Consider the following 9,272-nt stretch of genomic DNA (forward strand, 5'->3'; position numbering starts at 1 on the left):
GCGTTCGTGAGGGGTGGCATTGGTGGACGTACATAACAGAGAGCGGATAGAGTGCAGTGCCTCAGGGAGGACCTCCTGCCATCGAGAGACCGGCAACCCTTTGGACTTAAGGGCTAAAAGTGTGGCCTTCCACACTGTGGCATTCTCCCGCTCCACCTGGCCATTACCCCGGGGATTATAACTCGTGGTCCGACTGGTAGCAATGCCCCTAGCTAGCAAGTACTGGCGCAGCTCCTCACTCATAAAGGAGGACCCTCTATCACTGTGGATATAGCAGGGATACCCGAACAGAGTGAAGAGCTGGCGCAGGGCTTTTATGACGGACGTGGCAGTGGTGTCGGGGCAGGGGATGGCAAAGGGGAACCGTGAGAACTCGTCAATAACACTGAGAAAATAGACATTGCGGTCAGTGGAGGGAAGGGGGCCCTTAAAGTCAACACTCAGGCGTTCAAAAGGGCGGGTGGCCTTGACAAGTTGTGCCGTGTCAGGACAGTAGAAGTGCGGTTTGCACTCGGCACAAATTTGGCAGTCCCTGGTCATCGTCCTGATGTCCTCCAGGGAGTACGGCAGGTTCCGAGCTTTCACAAAATGGTAAAATCGGGTGACCCCCGGATGGCAAAGTTGTGCATGAAGGGCGTACAGCTGGTCGAGCTGTGTGCTAGCACATGTTCCCCGGGATAGGGCATCAGGGGGCTCATTGAGTCTGCCAGGCCGGTACAGGATATCATAGGTGTAGGTGGAGAGTTCTATCCTCCACCGCAAAATCTTATCATTTTTGATCTTGCCCCGCTGTTGGTTGCTGAACAGGAACGCAACCGAGCGCTGGTCGGTCAGCACAGTGAATCTTTTGCCAGCAAGATAGTGCCTCCAGTGCCTAACAGCCTCCACTATGGCCTGGGCTTCTTTCTCCACCGCGGAGTGCCGAATTTCAGAGCCTTGGAGGGTGCGAGAAAAGATTGCTACTGGTCTGCCTTCCTGATTAAGGGTAGCAGCCAGAGCGAAATCGGAGGCATCACACTCCACTTGGAAGGGAGCGGTCTCGTCCACTGCATGCATCGTAGCTTTGGCAATGTCCGCTTTAATGCAGTTGAAGGCCGCGCAGGCCTCAGCAGAGAGGGGAAACGAGGTAGACTTGACCAGGGGGCGAGCCTTGTCTGCGTAATGGGGGACCCATTGGGCGTAATAGGAAAAAAACCCCAGGCACCGTCTGAGGGCCTTGAGAGTGGTGGGAAGAGGGAGCTCTAACAGGGGGCGCATACGTTCGGGATCAGGCCCAATAACCCCGTTTTCCACGACATACCCAAGTATAGCAAGGCGGGTGGTACCAAAAACACACTTGTCCCTGTTATAAGTAAGGTTCAGAACTGCGGCCACTTGGAGAAACCGTTGGAGGTTGGCGTCGTGATCTGGCCTGTCATGACCACAGATGGTGATGTTATCCAGATAGGGAAATGTGGCCTGCAGTTGGTACTGGTCCACCATCCGGTCCATTTCCCTCTGGAAGACAGAGACACCATTCGTGACACCGAAAGGGACGCGCAGGAAGTGATAGAGCCGGCCGCCCGCCTCGAAGGCGGTGTAGGGGCGGTCCTCTGGGCAGATGGGGAGCTGGTGATAAGCGGATTTCAGATCTATTGTCGAGTACACCTTATACTGAGCAATCTGGTTGACCATATCCGCGATGCGGGGTAGGGGGTATGCGTCAAGCTGCGTAAACCTATTGATGGTTTGACTATAGTCCACCACCATCCTATTTTTCTGCCCAGTCCGAACAACAACCACCTGGGCCCTCCAAGGGCTTGTGCTCGGCTCAATGATCCCCTCCCTGAGCAGCCGCCGCACCTCCGACTGAATGAAGGCCCTGTCCCCCGCGCTGTACCTCCTGCTTTTGGTTGCCACAGGTTTACAGTCGGGGGTCAGGTTGGCGAACAGCGGTGGGGGAGGGATCTTGAGAGTGGAGAGGCTGCAAGTGTCGGTAGCGCAGCTGTTGGCCTGGTTCTGGATGGGATGTGTGTGTCCGTGTGTGTGTGTGGTCAGTAGCGGGGTATGTGAAGAAGTCCCACAAAACTGAGGATTCTTGACAGTGAGTGGTGGGAGGGGCCCGTCGTATACCATAGTCACACTTTCGAGATGGCTCTGGAAGTCCAGCCCCAATAGCACAGGTGCACACAGATTAGGCATGACCAGCAGTTCAAAGTCCCGATATACTGTGCCTTGCACCACCAAAGTCGCTACACAACCCGCCCGGATGTCTGCGGACTGCGACCCAGAGGCCAAATGGAACCTCCGACTGACCGGCCGCGTTGCAAGTCCGCAGCGTTGCACTGTGTCCGGGTGAATAAAACTCTCAGTGCTGCCCGTGTCAAACAGGCATCCAGTCCAATGCCCCTCCACCTGGATGTCCATCATGGATCTTGCAAGCTGGTGTGGGGCGCTTTGGTCGAGAGTCACAGTGGCCAGAGTTGGATCGCCGTCGGGGTACCCGGTCAGCATCGGAGGGTCGGGGGCGGGGCATGCTGACGCCGACAAAGATGGCCGCTCACATCCGGGGTACCCGGTCAGCATCCGAGGATCGGGGGCGGGGCGTGCTGACGTCGACAAAGATGGCCGCCCACATCCCGGCATGCAAGATGGCGGCCCCCACGTTTCACCCGCCGCGCTGCACTCCGCTCGAGGTTGAGACTTACAGACCTTGGCGAAGTGGCCCCGCTTTCCGCAGCTGGAGCAGGTCGCTTCTCGCGCTGGACAGCGTTGTCGAGGATGTTTCTTTTGGCCACAGAAATAACAAAGCACGAGTTTCTTACGGGCCACAGCCGTGGTCTGGGTCGGGGAGCTCGTGGAATGGCGACTGGCGGCGGCGTTGGCGAATTCGCTCCCGGGAGCCGGCGGTGGCGGGGTCTGAGGCGTCCACGAAACCGGCGGGGAATCGCGCGACTGGACAGCGTCGGCGTTATGCCGCGCAGCTTCTAGAGCGTTGGCCTTCTCTATCGCCGAGCTTAAGGTAAGATCCGAGTTCTCCAGCAGCCGCTGGCGCATGTACACTGACCTCAGTCCCGTCACAAAGGCGTCTCGCACCAGCAGCTCCGCATGCTGTTCTGCCGTGAGCGTCTTGCAGTCGCAAGGTCGGACGAGTGTCTGTAGTGCTCGGAGAAACTCAGCGCACGATTCGCCAGGCCGCTGTTGCCGGGTAGCTAAGCGATGTCTTGCGTAGACGGTGTTCACCGGCCGCAGATACTGTCGTTTGAGGGCGTCCAGTGCCCCTTCGTAGGTCGGCAGGTCCCGGATAAAGGAGTAAACTTTGGAGGAGACCTTCGAGAGTAGGATTCTGTGCATAACGGCGGGTTCAGTCGCACGAAGCTCCGCCAAGTACGATTGGAAGCATGCAAGCCAGTGTTCAAAAGCGAGAGCTGCGTCAGGGTCTTGAGGGTCCAAATCCAACCGGTCCGGACGCAAAACGGGTTCCATGTTTTAAAACTTCCAGTCAATAAAATTGATGCACCATCAATAACTCACACTGAGACGTAGGCGAGATATCGGCTTTTATTGACTGGAAGAAGGAACCAGGAGTGAGTGTCTATCATACAAGGTCCTGGAGACTGAGGCCGATCTTCAGGCCGCAGGTCTCCTTTATACAGGGGCCTGTGGGAGGAGCCACAGGAGCAGTCAGCAGGGGCGTGTCCCGACAGGCACATAGTTCACCACACTCTAATCGTCATTACCCCACTCCACCCATGTCACCAGGTTAAGCTCTCAGCGGCCAGCATAATGGGATGAATATTGACTTCTCTAATTTAAAGTAATCCCCCCCCCCCTTTCCATTCTACCCTTCTCCTCACTTGCCTATCACTTCCCTCTGGTTCCCCTCCTCCCGTGGTCCATTGAGTTCTCTCAGATTCCTTCTCCTTTGGCCCTTTACCCTTCCACCTGTCACCTCCCGCCTCACCTATCCTTTTATCTATCACCTACACGTTACTCTGCAGATGCGGGAAATCCAGAATCACACACGAGCAGGACAGGCAGCACCTGAGGAGTCATTGTATCAGGTTTGACCTTTCACTCCTGTTTATTCCTCTCCTCACATGCTTTGAGTTGCTACACCCGTTGTCTCACTAGCACATCGAGATGGATGTTCGACTAAAATTAACTTCATTTGTAATAAACTTACGGACAATAATAAAGACCGTAAAGAAGTACCGGCCGAAGGCCAGAGCCCTCTCCGGGAGCAGACCGCGGTTCGAGCCCCTGTATGACCACATCCCGCACCACCGGCAGTAATTAAACAGTCATCTATTTTTGGTGATTAACAAGCCCCGCCTGCGCAGGGCAACAAAAAATTGCCCGAGACTCTGAGCGTTCCTCTCCACGGAAATCTTTAGTAAAAGGCGAAAGATTTATTCGATCTGAAGAGAAACCAGAGTGAACTGAGAACAATCTCCCGACTACCTTCAGCTCACTTCGGACTTACCTCTTCAACATCAAAGTGAACATCCACAGTAACAATAAACTGCGGTAAATCTTTGATAGGGACAGGTTTTACTTCTAGAACACAAGACTATTTGAAAGACTGTCAATACCCTCGCTCGAACTCTTACACCCGAAATGCAATGTATTTGGGGTATGTAAATTAACGGGCGGGGCTTCTTCCAATACCTCCGAGGTTCCCGGCTAGGACGTTGTAGAATCGGGTCTGGCGTAATTCTCTGCTCAAAACGTATAAAATAATTAGCATTTGGAGTTTATTCTCGGTTTTAATATGCAACAGCGGGAGAGATTTCACAGATGGGTTGCAGAGGCGTCCTTTCCGACTTCGCTAGATATTAATTCATTCTCCGTGTTGTGTGAAAAATAAAACCCGTTAGTCCTGACGAAGGGTCTCGGCCCGAAACGTCGACAGTGCTTCTCCTTATAGATGCTGCCTGGCTTGCTGCGTTCCACCAGCATTTTGTGTGTGTTGTTTGAATTTCCAGCATCTGCAGATTTCCTCGTGTTTGTCCTAATCTCATGGGTTAACATACTTTTATACCGCCTAGTGTAATCTGTATGTGATTAGTATTCAATATACTGTATTTCGCACACCGCAGGCTGTCTGCCAAAACTTCCAGGTAAGAGGGCAGAGAAGCAGCTGTGATAGTAATTTCCATTTGAATGACACTTGACCAACGTTAGCGCTACTCCCAAAACATCTCCTTGCTGGCGATCAACACTGGCCCGCTGCTCTCCTCTCTATATACACGTGACTATGTGACTCGGCAGAGCTCAAATACCATCTATAAGTTTGCCCATGATTGTTGGTAGAAGCTCAGTTGGAAATGAGAGGGCGTATGGGGACAATGTCAGTAAGATGAAATAGCTGATTGTGGACTTCAGGAAGGGTAAGACGAGGGAATATGAACCAATCCTCATGGACGGTCAGAAGTGGAGAGTGAGCAGCTTTAAATTCCTGGGTGTCAAGATCTCTGAGGATCTAACCTAGTCCCTACATATCGATGCAGTTATAAAGAAGGCAAGACTTTCAGCGGCTATACTTCATTAGGAGTTTGAAGAGATTTGGTTTGTCAACTGAAACCTCTACAGATGTACCGTGGAGCATTCTGACACTGTCTGGTGTGGTGGGCAGAGGGGGCTACTGCACAGGACCAAAAGAAGCTACCGAAAATTGTAAAATTGGTCAACTCCATCTTGGGTACTAGCATCCGTAGCACCCAAGACACCTTCAAGGAGCGGTGCCTCAGAAAGGCAGTGTCCATCATTAAGGACCCCCATCACCCACTCTTCTCATTGTTACTGTCAGAAGGGAGGTACAGAAGCCTGAAGGCACACACCCAGCGATTCAGGAACAGCTTCTTCCTCTCTGCTATCCAATTCTTAAATGAACATTGAACCCTTGAACACCACCTCACTTTTTAAAAAAATATATACTATTTCTGTTTTTGCACTATTTTCAATCTGTTCAATATCAATATATACGTACTGTAATTGATTCACTTATTTATTTTCTTTCTGTATTATTATGTATTGCATTGAACTGCTGCTGCCAAGTTAACAAATTTCACGGCACATGCCGGTGATAACAAACCTGATTCTGAACCTTGACTTGAACAGCTCGCAACCCCTGTTGATCCCTGCTGCCCTCAGATGGATCTGGTCCTGGTCTTGGGATCTGCAAGGCCTCTGTTCTTCTCCTACCCAGCTTTCAGGTGAGGCCAATCCTTTTCATCTTCAAGGATCAACTTTATTTGCCATGTTTGTATATTTACATGCATTAGGAGTTTGCCATTGTGTGTTGGTCAGGACACAACTTGCAACAAAAACATTCAACAGTTGTAAAGAATTATATGAAAAGAAAGTTGGAGGTTAAAGGACAGCTCATAAATACATAGATGCCAGCATGTAGAGTATTTTCAATAGAAACAGCACTGTTTACAGTGCAGTGACTGAGGTAACAGATAGAGAGAATGGGGTGGGGTGAATTTGAATGGTTGATCAGATTAACTGCCTGAGGGAAGACACTTCTAATATAGCGTGTTGTTTTAATAGTCCTGTACTGCTTTCCAGAAGGGAACTTTTGAAAAAGGCAGTTTGCTGGTTGGGAAGTGTCTGCAATGATTTTTTCCCCTGCCCAATCTCAGCAAGTTATGCAATTTAAATTGCTGCCTAATTTAGATCACAAGATACTCTCGGGGTTGAAGCCTTTACCTCGTGCTGCCTGCATCAATAGTGCTTTACACAGAAATACTTGGCATTAGATGTTATTGAGAATGCTATTTTTAAATGTTTCTTTCTTTCCTTTTGTATTTGCATGGTAGTTGTCCATCCTGTTGGTGTGTGGTTTCATCGATTCTGTTATGGTTATTGGAGTTATTGAGTATGCCCACAAGAAAATGAATCTCATGGTTATTTATGTGTACTTTGATCTGAACTTTATGTAGAGCTGGATCAATGATAACAACAAACTTGGGTTGTTTTCTTTGGGGCAGTGGAGGCTGAGGGAAGATCTGATAGAGGTTTATAAGATTGAGAGGCATAGATAGAGTAGACAGGGAGCACCTTTTTCCCCAGAGTAGAAATGTCTAATATCAGAGGGCATTGAAGGTGAGAGGGTGTAGGTTCAAAGAGGATATGAGAAGTAAGTTTTTTACTCGGAGTTATGGCTGCCTGGTACGGTGGTAGAGGCTTTGAAGAGAGGTTTGGAGAGGAAGATGGAGGGACATGGACATGGTGCAGGCAGGAGATCAGTTCCTTGGGGCTTTTTGCTTTACTTTTTAGCAGGTTTGGCACAACATAGTGGGCTGAAGGGCCTGTTTCTGTGCTGTACACTTGCGTGTTCCGAACAGTGTGTAAGCAACAGACTACATGTTGTTTATTGTGATTTAACCAGGTTCCGCATACTCACCCAGTACAGCAGCTAATCGTAAATCATTTCTGATACACTGAGTTATACCACCATTTTGAAACCCGCTGTCCCAGACAGCTGTCAGGGAGGAGGTACAGGAGCCTGAAGACCCACCCTCACCAATTCAGAAACTGCTTCTTCCTCTTGGCCATCAGTTTTCAGGAACCCATGAACAATATAGAAACTTTATGCCTTTGCACTGTTCTGCTGCCACAAAACAGCGCATTTCATCCAAGTAAGCCAGTGACAGTAAATCTGGTTCTAAGGGACCCAGTGGGTCAGGCAGAATCAATGGCGGCAGATGGACAGTTGGTGTTTCTGGTCTAAACCCTTCATTTGGACTGACACAGACTAGCCAAAAGAGGTGAAAGGAAGGTGTGGAGCAGCAGGTAGCAGGTGAGAGGTGGGTCCGGGTGAGAGGTGGGTGCGGTGAGAGGTGGGTCCGGGTGAGAGGTGGGTGCGGGTGAGAGGTGGGTGCGGGTGAGAGGTGGGTGCGGGTGAGAGGTGGGTGCGGGTGAGAGGTGGGTGCGGGTGAGAGGTGGGTGCGGGTGAGAGGTGGGTGCGGGTGAGAGGTGGGTGCGGGTGAGAGGTGGGTGCGGGTGAGAGGTGGGTGCGGGTGAGAGGTGGGTCCCGGTGAGAGGTGGGTCCCGGTGAGAGGTGGGTCCCGGTGAGAGGTGGGTCCCGGTGAGAGGTGGGTCCCGGTGAGAGGTGGGTCCCGGTGAGAGGTGGGTCCCGGTGAGAGGTGGGTCCCGGTGAGAGGTGGGTCCGGGTGAGAGGTGGGTCCGGGTGAGAGGTGGGTCCGGTGAGAGGTGGGTCCGGTGAGAGGTGGGTCCCGGTGAGAGGTGGGTCCAGGTGAGAGGTGGGTCCAGGTGAGAGGTCGGTCCGGGTGAGAGGTGGGTCCGGGTGAGAGGTGGGTGCGGGTGAGAGGTGGGTGCGGGTGAGAGGTGGGTGCGGGTGAGAGGTGGGTGCGGGTGAGAGGTGGGTGCGGGTGAGAGGTGGGTCCGGGTGAGAGGTGGGTCCGGGTGAGAGGTGGGTCCGGTGAGAGGTGGGTCCGGTGAGAGGTGGGTCCGGGTGAGAGGTGGGTCCGGGTGAGAGGTGGGTCCGGGTGAGAGGTGGGTCCGGGTGAGAGGTGGGTCCGGGTGAGAGGTGGGTCCGGGTGAGAGGTGGGTCCGGGTGAGAGGTGGGTCCAGGTGAGAGGTGGGTCCCGGTGAGAGGTGGGTCCCGGTGAGAGGTGGGTCCCGGTGAGAGGTGGGTCCCGGTGAGAGGTGGGTCCCGGTGAGAGGTGGGTCCCGGTGAGAGGTGGGTCCCGGTGAGAGGTGGGTCCAGGTGAGCAGGGCTAGAATGGAGATTGGCCGGCTCCCTGCTCCACTTCCAAGCCTCCCAGCTAAATAAAACACTCCACTTCTGAAACCTGCTGTGCATTCTTCACTAAACCAGTAAACAACACAAAATGCTGGAGGAACTCAGCAGGCCAGGCAGCATCTATGCAAAGGAATAAAGAGCCAACATTTTGGGCTGATTACTCTGGATTTTCAGCATCTGCAAAACCATGTTTATTTTTTTATTTTTGCAGAACAGGGCCTTTCGTCCCAACAAGCCACACCACTCACCAACCCACCTACAGCATTTGACACAGGCCTAATCACGGGACAATTTCCAATGATCAATTAACCTGCTAACCGGTACATCTTTGGACTGTGGGAGGAAACCAGAGCACCCGGAGGAAACTCACACAGTCACGGGGAGAACGTACAAACTCCTTACCGACGGCGCTGGATTTGAACTCCGAATTCCAGTCCTGGGCTTTAGTGGTACCATGCCAACCACAACCCTGCTGTGGCACACTGTTGTGTTTCTAGTGAAACCAGCTTCTGTGTGG

General features: G+C 52.3%; 1 long non-coding RNA gene and 1 other non-coding gene across 2 annotated transcripts; one reads left to right on the forward strand and one right to left on the reverse strand.

The window, feature by feature from the left end:
* The first annotated feature begins 3,815 nt into the window (after positions 1 to 3,815).
* LOC132403124 (uncharacterized) lies at positions 3,816 to 9,067 on the forward strand. Its single transcript, XR_009515185.1, has 3 exons — positions 3,816 to 4,043; positions 6,103 to 6,197; positions 8,967 to 9,067. It is a non-coding gene; the product is annotated as an uncharacterized LOC132403124 (long non-coding RNA).
* On the reverse strand, positions 4,307 to 4,420 carry LOC132403338 (U5 spliceosomal RNA). The gene has a single exon (XR_009515245.1). It is a non-coding gene; the product is annotated as a U5 spliceosomal RNA (small nuclear RNA).
* Positions 9,068 to 9,272: the final 205 nt, after the last annotated feature.

Source organism: Hypanus sabinus, chromosome 12 (genome assembly GCF_030144855.1).
Source record: "Hypanus sabinus isolate sHypSab1 chromosome 12, sHypSab1.hap1, whole genome shotgun sequence".
Lineage (NCBI taxonomy): Eukaryota > Metazoa > Chordata > Chondrichthyes > Myliobatiformes > Dasyatidae > Hypanus > Hypanus sabinus.